This window comes from Pleurodeles waltl, chromosome 4_2 (assembly GCF_031143425.1).
Source record: "Pleurodeles waltl isolate 20211129_DDA chromosome 4_2, aPleWal1.hap1.20221129, whole genome shotgun sequence".
Classification (NCBI taxonomy): Eukaryota; Metazoa; Chordata; class Amphibia; order Caudata; family Salamandridae; genus Pleurodeles; species Pleurodeles waltl.
The window spans coordinates 510,449,531-510,461,987 of NC_090443.1; the positions used below are offsets into that span (position 1 = coordinate 510,449,531).

General features: G+C 43.7%; 1 protein-coding gene across 1 annotated transcript in view; it reads left to right on the top strand.

Annotated features, from left to right (window-relative positions):
- The window catches only part of PDC (phosducin), a 198,194-nt gene that overhangs the window by 81,058 nt on the left and 104,679 nt on the right, over positions 1-12,457 (top strand). The gene's annotated exons all lie outside the window — the stretch shown is intronic.

The following is a 12,457-nucleotide window of genomic DNA, read 5'->3' on the forward strand; positions in this document are numbered from 1 at the left end:
TTTACCAAATTGCACTCATTTTGACTGCGCAGACTGAGCCAGGATTCGAGCTAGTGATGGACATGTGGGCTGAATCTGCACGAAAATAAATCGGAATAAATTTTGGACATGAGCCAGAGTTGTAAAAATAATCCGGTGCCCAGCAGCATGGCGATTACCAAATCATCTGTTCCCGTGCAAGGCAAGCGGCCTCAATGACTTCATCTCCGCAGAACAAAGCCGGGAGCTGACGAGAAAAGGCAGAGAGTAGATAACTCTTTCATGTATGTGATCTTGGCAGGACCACTAATTGAGCTTTTACAAAAACACGAACTGGGGTACCTGACCCAAACATAGGGAAAGTGTTCTCCGATTGGCAGATTTAGAACATAAATGTGCGTATCTTTCAAAGAATAGCTCTGTAAACTCCATGTCTTGCGATATAAAGATGATTAGAAGGGCACGCTGCAAGCTCGTTTTCCTTGGCTCAATGACAGCCTCACTAGTGAGGAACTCCACAAACAGCAGTGGTGGAGTATAAATTGAATTGAATTGAGCACGGCAGTATACCATTTCCAGGATCTTGTTTCTTCGTCACGGTATTCCATTGCCTACTTCCACAACCAACCGACAGAGCTGCAAATCCAGTCTTATCATTAACTGCAATAAACACAAGCATTTACAATGCAACGGGTCTCGCGTTTGCTCATCTTAGAGCTGATCGCGTTGTAAACTCCTAACCCGACTTTTCACCTATCGGGCAAAAGTGCATTTATGTACATAACCTGAAAAAGTGAAATCAACTATGTAAAGCGCTCGACTTCTGGCAAGCGAGATCGCTCTCCTAAATTAGAGAAAAAGAAGTCCACGAGCCCGATGGAAAACAGCGAGCCTCGCATGTTTTCTGTACTTGGTCGCTGCGCTCGAGGAGGGCTAGCCACCGGAAAAGGCATGACGTATGAGTGCCTTCGACTAATGAAAGCAAGCCGATCTTATTAGGGAAGGCCGCGAACCAATAAAAAACACTGACGTGAAGTTGACAGGGCTCCGAGCCCTTTTCTAAATACAAAAGAGTCTCGCTGCGACACGCATGCGCGAGCGCATGCAACACAGGCTCGACCCTAAAAATGCTTAGTAAGATAAACAAGCATTTACAATGCAACGGGTCTTGCGTTTGCTCATGTTAGAGCTGATCGCTTTGTAAACTCCTAACCCGACTATTCACCTATCGGGCAAAAGTGCATTTGTGTGCATAACCCGAAAAAGAGAAATCAAGTATGTAAGGCGCTCGACTTCTGCCAAGCGAGATCGGGCTCGTAAATTAGAGAAAAAAAAGTCAACGAGCCCGATGGAAAACAGCGAGCCTCGCATGTTTTCTGTATTTGGTCGCTGCGCTCGAGGAGGGCTAGCCACCGGAAAAGGCATGACGTATGCGTGCCTTGGACTAATGAAAGCAAGCAGATTTTATTAGGGAAGCCCACGAACCAATAAAAAACACTGACGTGAAGTTGACAGGGCTCCGAGCCCTTTTCTAAATACAAAAGAGTCTCGCTGCTATACGCATGCGCCAGCGCATGCATCACAGGCTCGACCCTAAAAAGGGTTAACATTCAACAGTGAAGTAAGAGTGCCATAGATATTGTAAGTAAAAAAAAAAAACATTGTTGTTAACAGAAATAGGGAATGGTATAAAAGTTCCAAACATATAAACATTGAATATGCAGTGTTGGCGTCCTAGTTTAAAGTTTAAAAGTTGCTGCTTCCTCAGGAAATTAGGAAAACAGTAGACATGAGAGGAAGGGGGCTAAACGTCAGCAGTGAGAAAATTGTTTGATAGTATGTGTGGTTTGGAGTGGGAATGGCAGAATAAGGCACCTAAATAAATCAAATACATACTGGGCTGTATCTTTGAAAGGGAAGTTTCAGCTCTTTCATGTGGGAATCTAGGGCCAGATGTATCAAGGTTTTTTGCATTCGCAAACGGTGCGAATGCCCATTTGCGAATGCAAAAAGCCAGTTCAGAATGCATGAAAGACATTCTGCACGCAATATTAAGGAATCGCAAAAATAGCGATTCCTTAAAATTGCGACCCTGTTTAGAGAGTCGCAAATTGCGACTCTCTAAATAAGAAATCGCAAATAAGGATTCCTTATTTGCGATTTCTTAGCACATGTATGAAGCCATTCCTAAATGCGATTTGGGCATTTAGGAATCGCTATTTACCACCAGGTTGAACCTGGTGGTAACCATGTGCAAAATTTAAAAATGCATTTTTTAAATGTACATGTAAAGCACACATGCCCTTTTGGCATGTGTGCACCTTCAATGTCCCAAAAACAAATTTTGGGGTGCAGCAGAGGGGGCCTTAGGCCCCCAGCACCCTGGAGTTTTGCATTTCCAAAATCGCGTTTTCTGGTTAAGAAATCGCAATTTTGGAAATGCAAAAAATTCACAGATATGGGGCAACAGGCCCATAGGTGCAAATGGGGACAGATTCTCTGTTTGCGATTCGGTAATAGCATTTGCGATTTTTAAGAAATCGCTATTACCGAATCGCAAAAATCAGACATACCTTTTTGCATTTCTGAAATAGCGATTTCTAAAAAATCGCTATTTGAGAATCGCAAATCGGTTGTATGATACATTTGCCCCCTAGTGAGGTGGTGGTGTGAAGGCTTCTGGGAAAGAGAATTACTGCCAGAAAAGGAATGTGCTGTTGTTGTATGTTCCTTTTTGGAACCTAGGGTCTCTAAAAGATGAGTTTCTGTATTGAATAGGGATCTGGGCCACCTGATATTTTAAGATTCAAGGTTAAATATCAGGGGTAGGTGGTCTCTGTTTGCTTCCATTGCAGGCGTGTAGGTTATTCATTACTGCTCCTGGACGGACAAAGCTCAGGTACCATGTCTGCAGCGGCAGCTGGTGATCTTTGAAGTGTTTGGGTGTAATACATACCCCCAATTCCAGAAAGTGAGTGAATCAGCAAGCCTGATTTGATTTAGTAGCGTTCGGGGTTCTCTACCCTGAAAAACGTTTAAACAAATGGTTTAAAAAATAGTGCATTTTAAAGCACAATTTTCTTATACATTTGTCAATGTCAGATTCTGAAAGGGCACTCCTGAAATATTCCAGTATTTTTATTATGTGCGTTTAAAGCTTAACACATCAGGAGTTGAAGCCATTTTTTCACACATTGCTGTAGGACTTCCTTTATGTTAAGAGTTATCTCCAGTGATCCACTATGAGGTTTTTATGATGGTTATTCTCTTTAGAGTCATGTACCTCTTTCTGTCAGTATCATAATGTTTCTGTTCATGGCGTCCAGGTGTTATGAGTACTCCATATGTTAAACAACTCCTCTAGTTTGACGTGGTCAGCATTTACCTCTCTCCACCCTTATGTCATAGTTTACCACCCTTAGGCTGAGAATTACCTCCAGCATTGGGCTGTGGGCGCACCCCCCCCCCCCCCCCCCACACATTCCAAGAATTTACTGCAGTATGCCAGGACCCGCAGTCTGCCACTGACACAAGAATTACTTCAAAAAGGCCAGTACCACTCAATGACCATAGGTAACTCTATAATCCAAGAATTACCTTGAATATGCAATGGCATAATATGACTATGACACACACTCACATCCTCTTGGTCCCTCACTTGCTCCCCCTCATTAATTGTAACTCACTTAAATTCATACACAATTAGCCTCACATTCATTTCAACTCATACTCTATTCCACTCACTCCCACAAGTATACAGATACACTCACACTCACTGTTCATCAATGTATCGCTGTCTCTCACACTCACTGATTCTCACTCTGTGACATTCATGAAGACACTCACTAACAAGGCGCAGGAGGAGCCAGGCAGGCAACCCCAGCCACGAGGAATGCATGCCTCAAGCCCCCTCCCAGATCCTGACAGGGCTTGAATGTCAGCCCCTAGATAAGCAGGGGCCGGGCTTGGTCTCATGCAGAGCTGCTTCTCTGCGTGGCTTCTCATTGCACTGATGAGCACCCTGACAGCCCCATTTTAGCAGCTATGCTGAGCTGTCTAAGGTATGTGCAGTATGTCTGCTAAATAAAATGGATTGTGACTGTGTGAGTGGACCCTGGTTGAATTACACCCCATACATGTGCATTCCAGACCTCTGCCGATGGATTGGGGCGGAGCCCGTTGCTAGCCGTCATCATGAGCCAAGAAAAGGTGAGCGGGATGACGTGCACACTGGCAGGTTTCATGAAAACACACAAAAGTTGGGTTTCCTGAACACTGCTAAACTACATGAAGAACAATGTGGGTAGAGGCGAGAGGCAGTGTGTGACAGCTCACAGATGGCATGGCAGCGCCCTGGTGCCCCTGTTGATGAGCCATCGTTGTATGTCTGGCTGTATTCATTTATTGCATGCATGTTGGTCGCTCACCCATCACACTAGGGGAAAATTCTAAGCATTTGCAATTATTGCCTGTATCCAGTGCATGGCCGAGGGTTCCTCATTTATTGTTCCAGGTGGAATACATAGAGCATCTGCCATGGCTGTCTGCATCCAGTACACCAGTACATGTTGTGGGCTCCTCGGCCCCTCCTGGGCGGATTCTGTAGGGACACGCTTAATGAGACACAACAATAAAAGAATGCAAAGTTCATGCACTTTATCTCTCACTCCTCTTCCTGCCAGCACAGGTCTAGGTCTAGACGCAGCAATCTAAGACGCGATAAGAGCAGCTCTAAGGTCACGCATGGACCATACAAAAACACATCCACATAGGCCACGCTGCAATTCTGTGGTCATCCAACAAAGCATCCCAGCAGTGCACCAAGCTACCTGTCTGCTGATCTCTTCAGGGCCTCGATGGGGCTGCGAAGCACTGGATAAATGCAATGACAAGGCAATACGAAAGACTGGACCTCAATTCTCTGGGAAATATGCTAATGGCTAAATCTGGTATGTCTCACATAGGTCCAGGACGGCTGAATCCAGGCTAGATTTGTAGTATATCTACATATAGTAGATTTATAAATAATCACTTTAAATGGGCCCCAATTACGTGGTCTGTGGTTATCCTGAAAATCTGACATTGTCGAGGCCCTCCAGGATCTACTTCGGACCATCCTGTCACTCAATAGAGCCCCCGCCTGGCAGTCCTGAAGCCCGGTTCACCCGCCCTCTCCTCGGAGCTGCAGATTATACCTTGCAGCACTAACACATTTCATAAAAAACAGAAGATGTCATTGTTTACAATCACACTACAGGTGAGCAACTGCAAGTCCTTGAGGCCCTTGTGCAAGCACAGAAAAGTGACTCTTTGGCTGGTGTTGGGGTACTAAGTACAGCTATTAACACAATTTAATGCCCCTCTCGGGCTCTGGGCCCCGGTGCTACTACACCTGCCGAACAATGACAGCTACGCCACTGCTCCTCTTTAAAACTGATATCCCTTTGACCTGCTCTTCTTAGAATTGGCATAGTTTCCAATGTCTGGGGCCCGATGCTCGCTCCTAAGCAGCGGGATTGTTTCCCATTTGAAGACCTCCTTTTTGAATCCACAACAACTTACAAGTTAATCAGGCACTGCTGACCTCCGGGTTTGATTTGCAAGTCAAGTTGAAACCTTGCCATATCGAGCCGTTGAATAAAATGCATCCTGATAAAATGGGCAGTACTTGCACTATCTTAAAAAAACAAGTTATTTCTTAAGTATAAATGTTCAAGGTCATTCGTTTGTAGTATTTCTCCTTTGGTTGTTTTACCAACTACATCCCTGTGGGAGAAAGATGATGTTACAACATGTAATTCTTTTAATGAGTCCAGCCAGTGGCACCCCACTATAAACCAACTAGTAGATATTCAGGTGTGGCATCAGATGGAGCAAATAGAGAAGAGCCAATCATGTCTCACGACATACACTAGCGACCATGTTATCAGAATCTGGAGCAAATGGAAAAGAGCCACTCATGTCTCGACATACCCTAGTGTCTATGTCATCGGAATCCTCGCCGTTTTCTGCCTTGCCCTGCCATACAGTTTCAGATCAGATAAAGAAAATGACAAAAGCTATTGAGGTTTACGTGGAAAATAATGCTCTAGGGCCGGTGGGGGCGGCGTTTAGAATGCTGGGATGGACAAAGGATGAAGCGCTGCAGAGATGCCAGACTAAACGAGACGACGGAGAAGAGGATCAGAGGGGAGGCGAAGGAGACAGGCTTGGGTGACGTCAGCAGCTGTCACCGCCACTCTCTTCAACCGGGGTTTATTGGATTGTGTTTATATCTGATTAGCAGACAGTAGAGCGGGAGCGAAGCTGCTGGTGTATTAACATATTCGAGCAGATGCACTGCAGCGCTCAGTCGTAGTTTTTGTTTGCATCCTGATTTAAGGGAGGTCTTCCATGTAACAAACACGATGTAACCCTGTACGGCACCTTCTTGTTCTAGAGCACCAGGTGCTGATTGGAAAGCATTGCAAAGGTGCAGTGGAATTTTACACCAACGTTTTTGTCGACCAACCAATGTAGAAACATAATTTTGCACCAAGAAACGGGAGCAACAATCAGGGGCGTGGGGGTCAGGGCGGTTGGAGTTGGGGGGGGAGGGGGTGCTGGGCGTATGGAGTTGATGTGTTACACCTACCTAATAAATGTATATTCTGATGCATACTTGGGCACAGGTGGTTTCAGTCGGGCATGGTGAGCTGTGTCTGATTTCACCTGGGATTTTTCCATGCACACACTGACAGAAACACACACGCAGACACACTCTCTTTCATTTCTGTTTTGAAAGCCCTAAACGTGTTTAATATTTTCAAAAATATTGTTTTTCTCACCTAATACTCCTATCAGACCCCGCTCCTCTCCTTTTCCACTGCCTTTAATCCCCTTCTTACGCACTCTGCCTATGGTATAATTTATTTTGGCATTATATGCCAGCCTGGTTGTGGTAATCTGAAGCTCACAACCCTCCCCCCAGTTTTACAGACCAAGCTAAGCCCCTGGCAACAATGCAACACTTGAGCACCAGTCATCTGATACAACTGTTGAATAGGGATTCCCAGCCTTTGTGCAGGGGAAACTGAAATGTATTTAAGACAAGTATGTAAATATTGCAAGGGTAAAGTACAAATACCTGAATCCTCAGCAGCATGTGGGGGGTTCGACATTCACAGCAGATGAGCGCACAGCACAAGGGCTCCGGGCTCCTTCTCGTGAACTGAAGCATACAAGGTTGGCACGAGCTTACAACAGGAGCATACACTGGAACTGGAAGAAGAGGCGGCTTACATTGTGACATTACTGAGAAAAGATAGGATATATAGGAGAGGGGAGGGAGAGGATATACTATCCCCCTCCTTGGCTTTAATAAACTAGAGATCTGCGATGGCGGGGGTGTCTAAGAACACCTTCCTCTTTAATAAAATCTAGGATTTTGCAGAGCACAACACTTGGAATTTCTCCTTAAGCAACTTTTTCTGAATGTTCAAAGCTCCTCAACGAGCCTGTCAGCTCTGTGGCCCATGAGAACGAGGTAAATGGTGATAAAAGGTGAGCTTTTGGGCCATTCTACTGCCTTGAGGACAAGGGCGTAGTGAGCCCCCCACTTTAGCAGCTTAAGCGGGGGCCCCCAACGGGCCTGGTAAGCTGGTGAACTGGGTCCACACAAACAATAATTAGTTGTTTATGGACCTCTTGTGTCTGCAGGCAAAATACTGATAAGTAGCACTGCTAGGAAATACCCCAGAGAGGGTTGCGAGCTTTCTGCTGGCTTGCACAGGGAAGGAAACACCTAAAAAATGTTTACATTGTGGAAAACGCAGAGAGAGGAACACAAGGGAAAACAATGAGCATGAGAGAGACAGATATGAAAGAAAAACGAAGGATGAGAGAATAAAGATGGGTAGATACAAAGGGGGAAAAACGAAGGAGAAAAAAGGGTGACAGGAAGGAATTGTGAAAGGAAAGTTGGAAGAGCGGTGAAAGGTAGAATGAAATGGTGAAAGAATGACTGGAATGAAGAGTGAAAGGATTTACTGAGGAAAATGTGAATGTGTGGGAGGATTCTCAGATGAAGAAGAGTGGATGGATAATTAAAATACTGAGGAATGCATGAGCATATTGATGGGTGAAAAGAGAGATGATTGGATGGGGCAATCAGTGGGTATATGTAAAGGTGAGGCTATGGACAGATGGATGGATGAATAGATGGGAGGATTAATGGATGGACTGATGAAAAGAGAATGAAAGAAACTCTTCATAGGAGGGTCGCATTTGCTCACTTCACTTGATTGGTCTGAAAAGAGGTATGTTTCAAGTGGGGGCGTATTTAAATTTTCTGGCTATGCATTTTCTCAAAGATACCCCCAATCTCAAGCTATGACAAAAGGCATTTCAGGTCATGGTCCCACGGGTACTATAAGGCTCCAAGGTCAATACTGGCTTAGACTATGACCAAAGCTAAGGCAGGGGGGATACCGGCCCCTAAGCTAAAGAGTTAAGGCACTGGCTCATAGGATTACAAAGGCCCAGACTAGGCAATGAATTTATTTCCTAACAAATGCAATGATGCAGAGCAACAGTGATGATGGAAAATAGAGATAAAGAATACTACAAGAACCTGTCTTGGTTCATGCTATAATGCAGAATCTTACTCCATCCTGTGAATAATGGAAAATGGAAACAGAGAGCCTTAGCATCAGAGAAACTCCCCCAGGGTATGAGACACAGAGTTATATCAACCCAAAGGAGATACCTTGACGAGGTACTGTAGCATCCTCCCCAGCCTGGGTACCGGCCAATGACTATGCCACACATAGAGCTGTAAATCACACATCTTTATTCCTCTGCATGGGCAAGGACATCTAAACTGCCATTTCAGCCCCCAATGAACCCAGACCAACAAGAATAAATCATAAGCACACCTCGCCCCTGAGCCCAAGACTTGTAAAGGAGTTCCACAAGATGCTGCAAAGAGTATCTCCATATGTAAGGCCTGGCACACAATCTGCCGTGTGTGGCATCTGACTTTGGCTGCACCAGACCCTACATCCAACCCACCACCAGTGGTTTTGTAGGACCCAGTAGTTAATAGAGACACATTCATTTATTGGGGTTTGTGGATGATTATCAAAATAACTTTTTTGGGGGGGATACTAGAAGTGTTTTTTTTATTTTGAACGGTTTTATTGAACTTTGCTGTAACTGTGGTGGCAAGACACCCCCTGCCTCTTATAAACTTTAAACAATTATTTTTTTACAACATTTTTTTAGTCATCTTCCATTTTCTCATTTCTAGTCCTTAGGTTCTGCACTCCACACCACACTTTTGGTTTGCACTCCATGAAAAACAGCACAAAGTTTTTTTTCTACATATTTACTTTCTGTCCTGCTTACTTGCACCTATTTGGCTGACCCAGGTGCTATTGCTATATTTTCTTTAGCTCATGCTAGGCTTCAATCTCAACCATCAAATGTGCAAAATTATAACTTTGAGAATGATCTAAAAGTGAAATTGAGGAAGACCAAAATCATGTGCTTCAGTAATTCCAGAATACCACTGAGGTAGAAAATCGAGGAGACTGACATTAAGAACGTTTTCAACTATGATGGTTTAGGTTTGACATTAGATAGTAAATTAAAATGGCCCAGCCACATAGCAAACAAACAAAAAAGCAATCATAATTTCAAAATCATGTAAAAGATTTGCTCATATTTATAGAGGACAAGCTTTCGATCGCTCTGTAAACGTTCTTAATCGTGTACAGTGATAAAACAACAAAGGTGTTGAATGAAATCTACATGAAAGATATAAAATCTACTTTAAACTTACATTTTCTACTTCACAAGGCAGACTGAGATTAGAGATTTCATTAACTGCTCTATCATTCCTCCAAGAAGGAGCCATTCTAAATTTTATCTGGGAATGCTTTGCCATTGCAGATAAATCTTTAAAACAACTGATATTATTGGAATTAAGACAATTTATCAGTTCCAAAACTGCATTACAGTTTATGGCTTTGGCCAAGATCACTGAGGACAATAACCTTCCTCTGTTTACAGACCTCGCATAGCTTCCTCGGCCAGAGTGCGAGGCCTTGATACGGAAGGCCCTCAGGAGCAATAGCAGGCAGCAGGACTCAACCTATTACAATCATACAAAAATGTAGATTATTATATTAATACTTACTCAAAATTAAAACAGGACCCTTTGCCCTCATTGGAGCGAGTCTGTCAAAGAAAATATCTAAAATGTAGTTTATTATATATACTGACATACCAGTTTGAGATCTGCAGACTGCGCATATAAAGATGAGTCAATTAACCGCATTATCTGCAGATGTCCGGTACTACTGGATATCAGGAAGAAATAGCTAAAGGTGACATTCATCATAGCCAATACCACATCTACAGATCAAGCCACCGAATACTGCTTCTCGCCAAAAGACGAGCAATATATCACCAAATGTTTGGATCTTACTTATTCCTGTCTGCAATTAGAGGCACAGGATATGGTGGAATGATATATAGGTGGAATTGTGTGGTTACTAATTCTTTGTGTCTTTTAGCACTACTTTGACTAATTGACTGGGTTGCTGGTTATTATTTATTCCTATATATTTTTTATTGTTGTTAAGGTCATCTTGAATTTTATCTCTGTGGTTTTACTGTCGGAAATTAAACATTTATTCTTTTCTACAAAATACATTTTAACCTCACTTGTTTCAAGTCCACAGACAAGTTATTGAACTGTGGGACTATGGACTCATGGTGGGCCATTTATTTTAGTTTGCAGACTGCACAAAGTTCTGGAACTACTAAACTCTTGGATCAATGTTCGGCCCCGTGTCTCAGTCTGTGGACACTGTACAGTATTTGCAAATTATGAAACTCTTGGACCAATGTTTGGTTCATTGTCTTAGTTTGCAGGGACTGCATTGAATATCTGAGTGTGTTTTCAATCTGCTGCCTCGATTTAAAGTCTGCGAATTAAAATACATACCGGCACCATAAAAATGTACAATAGCATTAGTGCCTCAATATATTTTTTGTTTATGAGTGGGCTGGAGTCAAATTGTGTTTTAGGGGTGTATTCTTACTGACACAACGTTACAAAAAACGTTTACTATGTTCTCCTAGCTTGGGGATTCGAATCCATAGACAAAACACGTCAAGAAATGATGACTGGACTATGTCTAAATGTATGTACTTAGGGCCTGATTTATACTTTATTAGCTCTGCATTTGCTTCATTTTTTGATGCAAAAGCGGCACAAAATTACAAAATATAATTGAATTTTGTATGTTTGCGCTGCTTTTGCATAAAAACTAAAGCAAAGGCAGCGCAAAAAAAGTATAAATCAGGCCCTTAGTCTGAGCAAACAGAATGACAATATGAGTTCAACATAAATACATGGGCATTAAAGAGCCAATGGCAAATTGGACCATTGACATCAAACAGTCCTATTAAGCAGGCGCGGCCCGTCCTTTAGGGCGGAGGGGCCACGCCCCCCACCTTTTGCCCCTCATGAAGAGTGCAGGTCAGGCTGAACAAAGGTCAGCCTGACAGACACTCTTCATGTTCAGCTCAGGCAGCCAGGAGCAGACATGCGCGATTTGCACAGACTCCTGGCTGCCTGAGCTGAACTTTGCTGGGCTGAAGAGGTCACTGCTCCTGTGGGCGGAACCTCCTCGGCTAAGAAAAGGTTCCTCGAGGCCCTCCCCTGGGTGACGAGGAAAGTGCCACCCATTGACTTCGACCTGGGCGCCTCAGGTGTCAATCAGTGACACTTTGTCACAGAGTGGGGTGGGGTCAGCAGTCTCACTGACCCCACCCCACTCAGTGACGAAGTTGGGACTGCTGCCTTCCCTCATTGGCTGACCTCATGTCAGCCAGTGAGGGAAGGCAGCAGTCCCAACCCTCTTGGGACCTCCGAGGCTTGAGGTAAGTGTGTGTGTGATCTTTTTAAATGAATGTTTGGTGTGTGCATGTATGTTTGAATGTTGATGAGTGTTGTTAATGGATGTGCGTGTGTTTGTGAAAGAATGAGTGTGAGTGTGCTTCCCGCCCACCCACCTGCCCCCTAAAACTGCCGGCCGCCACTGCTATTAGAGTAGAAACATTGCAACCATTGAGGTGGAACACTAAGTGAATGAAGCAGCTAGACAAATGTCAGCTGAAGTGTGCTAACAAAAACAATAAAAATCTCAACCATGAAGTCAAGAGTTTTTAAGATGAGTTGAGTTTGAGCTGAAATCAAGAAACACTGATTGATCATGAGGAGGAAAATTAGACAATGGAAAAGGTAAGGTGAGTCCTGTAGACCTGGCCTTCAGCCTTACACTACATTGAAAAACAAGCAAAAACAATGACATATTCCTAATAGAAAAAGTGCTCTACAAGAAGCCAGTGACCCCAACAAATGTAAAACATCTTGCAAAGCAAGGCACAAAATAAGGCAGGCATTTGAAAGATCAGCCTCACGTCC